This window comes from Phoca vitulina, unplaced genomic scaffold (genome assembly GCF_004348235.1).
Source record: "Phoca vitulina isolate PV1807 unplaced genomic scaffold, GSC_HSeal_1.0 scaffold21, whole genome shotgun sequence".
Classification (NCBI taxonomy): domain Eukaryota; kingdom Metazoa; phylum Chordata; class Mammalia; order Carnivora; family Phocidae; genus Phoca; species Phoca vitulina.
Window position 1 is genome coordinate 12566826 of NW_022589724.1, and position 6130 is coordinate 12572955.

General features: G+C 40.6%; 1 pseudogene; it reads right to left on the reverse strand.

Moving 5' to 3' along the window:
• Positions 1-1481: 1481 nt before the first annotated feature.
• LOC116641320 lies at positions 1482-4311 on the reverse strand (annotated as a pseudogene).
• Positions 4312-6130: the final 1819 nt, after the last annotated feature.

A 6130-nucleotide genomic window follows, 5' to 3' on the forward strand; every position in this document is an offset into this window, starting at 1 on the left:
AGCTCCCCTAGGCTATAACATGTCATTCAAGTAGCTGGGTAAAGGGATTCTTTTATGGGTCCTCCAAGAGCCAGCCCTCAAGGCAAAGGGAACTCAATACCATGAAAAATTGACACATTCATGATTTTTCACCATCAGGGGACCACGATACATGCAGCAAGCCTGTGGATTAGAAAAAACAAAACTTCCTAGCAAAGTTATAGGGACCACAGCTTGGTTGTTTTTTTTTGTTTTGTCTTGTTTTTTTAATATTTTAAAATATTTGAGAGAGAGCGCACGCGTGAGAGAGAGCATGAGCAAGGGGGAGAGAGAGAAGCAGGCTCCCCGCCAAGCAGGGAGCCCGATGTGGGGCTCAGTCCCAGGACCCTGAGATCATGACCTGAGCCGAAGGCAGACGCTTAACCGACTGAGCCACCCAGGCGCCCCCACTGCTTGGTTTTGAAAGAGACATTTTTCTAAGACTTTAGGAACTGGAGTAACCTTTATGCATTGAGTATAAGAACAACGACCATTTCAAGGTTCACTGCACCCATACGGAGATCTCATAGCTGGCCGTGCCAGGGTTGTGGCAGGCCTGGTAGTCGTAGCAGGGGCAAGGCTGTCTCAGGAAACCAGAAAGGAACTGAAATGATGGACTCTGCTCCCACAGAGTCTAGATTGAGATGGCACCTGTTTCCTCTCTCATACCAGACATCTGGGACCTGACACAGGATAGTGGGTAAGGGGAAGGACTTGCATAATGACTGCTTTCATGAACAGATACTTAATCTAGACAAATAAAAGCAGGAGGCCAACTCTGAAACTGTAGAACCCAGAGACTGGGGAAATAAAATTAGTCTGAGAGTCAAGAGAGCATGTCAAGAGATTCATGTCAAAAACCAGCCCAAGTTCCATGCCAACATTGTACACCCTTGCCCGTATGTCAAAGACAGCTGTTTACTCTTTGGTGATACAATGCATATTAGCGGTCTGTCTGACTCTGGGAACATTCTGCCTGCTTGCCCATGTGGGTCAGCCTCCTGAAGGTGGTAGAAGAGAAAAGAAGCTAGTGTGAGAAAGAGGATGAACCACCCAATATTCAGGCCTACTCTCTTGACCCTTGAAAGGTCTAGAGGAGTTATCACTGCCACCAAACCCTTAACTTCTCAAATAGGAGTTAGTCCTAGAAAAAAAAGGGTGGGGTATTTGGGGCAGAGCCTCATATCCCATACTCTTGGGGAAGGTGATGGAGACACCTGGAGAAGAAATAAATTTTCTATGTGGGACCACAGGATTTACTAAAAGGAGATGTGTAGGACAATGGTTTAGTAATATAAAATAAGGATTTGTTTCCACCATTACTTCACTCCTCTCCTCTCTTCCATTTCTCCTCATCAAACATAGACTATGTATTCACAAGTGATTTTCAGTAAAAGGTATTTCTTTTAGATCTATATCTATCATCTAACTACCTATCTATCTACCTATGTATCTATCATCATCTATTTGTATACATATATATGTAGGGGTTTTTTTTTATGTCTGATCTTATTTACTTGTCACTCTTAGAAAACCTCATTTTTGACTGGACTCAGACTTAGAGGTAGAAGCTCCCAGAGAGGACAGCCTCCGTCTCTTGGCAGATCTGTTCCTGGCATTTTTCTTTGGCCTCCTTCATTCTCTTGGCCAAAGGTTTAGCATATTCTGCAGCCTCTTCCTTATTTTTCTGAGTGCGCTGCTTCTTCAAAGCAATACGCTGACGTTTGTGCTGGAGGACACGTAGAGTGACAAGACGCTGAATCGTAGGCGCTTTGGTTCTAGGTTTCTTACCTTCTTTGTTTACGGGTTTTCTCACAACATACTGGCGGACATCATCTTCTTTAGAGAGACTGAAAAGTTTGCGGATTCTGCTGGCTCTTTTGGGCCCCAGGCGATGAGGCACATAGTATCAATGAGTCTAGGAATATCCTTCTCCCCTTTTTTTACAATGACCAAGTCGAGAACACTGAGATTGGCATCCACAGTGCAACCCCAACAGATCTGCGCTTGCTCTCTCTAGTCCTCTTTGGTCTACAGCAGGAATGCCCCTTACTCAGCAGCAGGCGGACACGGCCATGGGTCAAGACACCCTGCTTCATGGGGAAGCCTTGTTTGTCATTGCCACCACGGATTCGGACCACATAACCCTTCCATTCTTCACCCAGAGCATCAGCAGCAACTTCTGTGGCCATATGCTTCTCATAAAAGGTATGAGGTTTGCGTTCATCAACCACTTCAATGAGTTTCTGGCAGCCAGTAGCTGGGAAAGAGATGCTTCATCCTGAAGCAGCCTACCGCCTCCGAGGCACCACGAAAAAGAGCTATATGTAGTTTTTTATATATTTATAGCTCTTTATATATAGTTACAAAGTTCATTTAATGAATTCTATTAATTATATATTTTCCCCATTTTTTAGGAAATAAAAAACATCATTTTTGCATGGTATATAATATAGAAGTAATTTTAACTTTAAAATAATTTATTTTAGATCGATATCTTATCAGTGTAGTACAAGTTCCTTTTAATACAGTCTGATAATTTTCATAATATGTAAAGGCAAAACTCTATTTTCTCTTATTTAACAAATGACATACTCTGAATTTCTTTTTTTTAAAGATTTTATTTATTTATTTATTTGACAGAGAGAGAAAGAGTGAGAGCGAGCACAAGCAGAGGGGAGAGGCAGAGGGAGAAGGAGAAGCAGGCTCCCCGCTGAGCAGGGAGCCCGACATGGGGCTTGATCCCAGGATGCTGGGATCATGACCCAAGCCGAAGGCAGACACTTAACCGACTGAGCCACCCAGGTGCCCCTGAATTTCTTTGATTATATACAAAGATAATTTTTTGAGAGAGAGAGCATGCACAAGCGGGGCAGGGGGAAGGGCAGAGGGAGAGGGGAAGGGCAGAGGGAGAGAGAGAGGGAGAATCCCAAGCATGTGTGGGGCTCAATCCCACAACCCTGAGATCATGACCTGAGCCAAAATGAAGAGTCAGATGATCAACTGACTGAGCCACCCAGGACTCCCCCAAAATCATAACTTTAAACAAAAACTTAAACGACATGTTATGTTGAGTTTAGTTGGGGATCAAGCACATACTAAAATGAACTAAATCGCCAGTGTGTTATGTCATCAAAAATAGACAAAACCCATCATTCATAACTTTGAAATTTTTGAATATTAAAAATAAATTGATTTACTGTTTTAATTTTTGCATTTTATTTCCGATTAATAAGATTAGAAAGAAAGTTCCAGGCAGCTAACTGGAGACCTTCTCTGCAAATAATCTTTATTCCCAATAGGCAAAAAAAGGTAAATGGGAAATGCATGTCACCATAGTTTCTTTTTTTATATTAATTTTTCAAGTATCAGACACTCTTTGTTATGCTATATGAGAATCTGATTTGGATGAATGCAACATTTGATCGAATGAAGATTTGTTTGAGGCAAACTTACAGAATTATTCCTACATATCCTTCATGAGTTTGTGGTATTTATCACAATCAGTAGTGAGGATGAATCAAATAATATAAATGATAAGTAATAAAAACAGCTGTTGAACCAAGCAATACAACCTCAAGACAATTCATTCACCAGAACATTTGTCTGACTCCCATTAAATACTATGTATGCTCACTCGCCGTGCACCTGGAGGCTCTCAAATGTTCCAGATCACAGGGAAGAACACTGCTTAAAGAAAGAGACGTTGAACCAGATGCCATTAGCCACCTTTAATGATATGAATCCCCAGAAATATCACTTGAAAAATGCTAACGTATTGATGTTCAAGACAATAGAACACAATTTAGAACTGCCTGACTCACAGCTTTAAAACTGACCTTTTCTTCCGTATAAATAAACATTTCTGCAAATCATTATGTATAATAATAACCTTAGGAGGAAAGTCCCCACAAAATTGCTGGAGAGATACAAACTCTTAAAAATGCATTTATAAATTTACTTAAATACATGGGAGTTGATTTGAATTGAATTGCAGTTACTAGAGAAGGCCCACCCTCCTTCCAAACTCAGTGCTTTCCACAAAGAAGGTAGTCTTCTGAATATGTAATTATTTTTCATGCCATATGTTGTTATTTGCACTGGGTTCCTGAGCATATTCTCAAACTGCTCTTTCTACCCAAACCTACAGAATAAGTAAGAAAGGGAAACAGTGATTAAATAGGGCCTGGACTGTTCCCCAGGAAGACACCTCCAAAAGCCCTAGGCAACAGCTGATAGCTGAAAAAGTGAGGTGAGTTTTTGGAAAATCCACTGACGTATATTCAAGGACATTGTCACTATATTTTTGTATTAGAGACATTTGGTCTTTCAACTTGGAAAGAAACCCATCCAACTTGTCTTTATTATTTGCTCTAGGGCCCAAAACAGAAGACTTAAGAAATAAATTTTGGCATAACTTTCATTTTGTTTATTTGTTTTCCTTTAGCACACCAGTTTTAACACCCTTCCTCCCTCTTCTGGGTTATATTTGTTCTTCTAACACCTGTCATAACTAACTTCAGTAGCAATGACATTGAGTGAAGTATCTCCCCAAGGTGCCTGACAAAGCTGGCCCCCAAAACAAAATCTGGCTGCTAAACTCAGAATTCTTCCTGCAACACCGTGCTGCCTCAGTTCTCCCGAGATGTAAGCCACAGGACTGGCTCTGGGACAGCCGTGGGGCAGGGATGAATGGTGGTTATCAGAATTACAAGTGTTCTCTTTTCCAACTAATTCATATCATCAAATAAATCACAGAGATTACTCTTGCAAGTTCAGCTGCAAAGCACCGTTCATTCCTTCCAGGAAAAAAAGAAAAGCGAGAGGAAGTCATCCTGGAAAGTGATGCTATCTCATATTGCCTTTTTACATTTCCTAAATCTTTCCTAAATCAGCCAATGTACCATTTCTCTCCTCACTTCAATTCAGACCTGGAATGTGGGAAGAGCTAGAAAGACTTTACGGAAGGCTCAAGGAAGCACAGGAAGGAAATGAGACCAGAGTGTTCCCACCTCATGAGAAGGCCCAAAACAAAGTCACCATCCACATGGGATTAGGCTAAGTCTCCTTCTACCATCTCTTTGTCCATGCTCCTGCCATATTGATACAGGACAGAGGGAAGTATTTACTGCTGAGTCAGGCACATCTCTTCTGTTTTGACTTCATGGGAATAACAAGAGTTGCAATCATTAAAGCACTATCTAAAGGAACTAGAACCCTCATATACTGCTGATCTGGAATGTAAACTGGTATACACTATTTCTTAAAACATCCAACATGCTCTGCTAAGTGAAAGAAGCCAGACACAAAAGCCACATATTATATGATTCCATATTTATAAAATTTCCAGAATAGGCAAATCCATAGAGATAGGAAGTAGATTAGTGTGGTTTTCAGGGGACAGGGGGAGGGAGGAATTGGGACTGACTGCTAATAGGTATGGGGTCTCTTTCTGGGATGATGGAAATATTCTGGAATTAGATAGTGGTGATGGTTGCACAACATAGTGAATATACCTCATCTCAGTAAAACAAATTAAAACTAAAAACACTGGGGCCCCAAAAGGTCTGAATTAAAGCAACCACTTTATATGGATATATCCAATTACATAAAAGATACCTTTCTCAGTTTGGAAAAAAAGGGAATGGAGAGAAATTGGAAGACCAGTTGTGTCTGATAAAAATGATCTACTGATCTACTTGTGTTTTCATAAGCAAAAAATAAAGTCAGGCAGAATCTTACCATAAATCTTACCAAAGAGTCCACTCCTGAGAATCTACCCAAGGGAAATGAAAATATGGTCACACAAGTGATTGTTCAAGAATAGTCATAGCGACATTATTCATGATGGCCAAAAGCTGGCCCACCCAGTGGTGAGTAGAACAGTAAAATGTGGTGTATCCACATAATGCAATACTATTTAGCAATTACAGGAACGAAATAATGCTCCATGAAATGATGTACTCAAAAGACTTCAAAAACACAATGTTAAGTGCAAAAAAGCCAGAGACAAAGACTATATATTCTATGATTTCACTTGTGTGAATTTCACAGAAAAGGGGAATGATGAGAAAGTTCTAAAATTGGACTGTGGTAGCGGTCGCACAGCTCT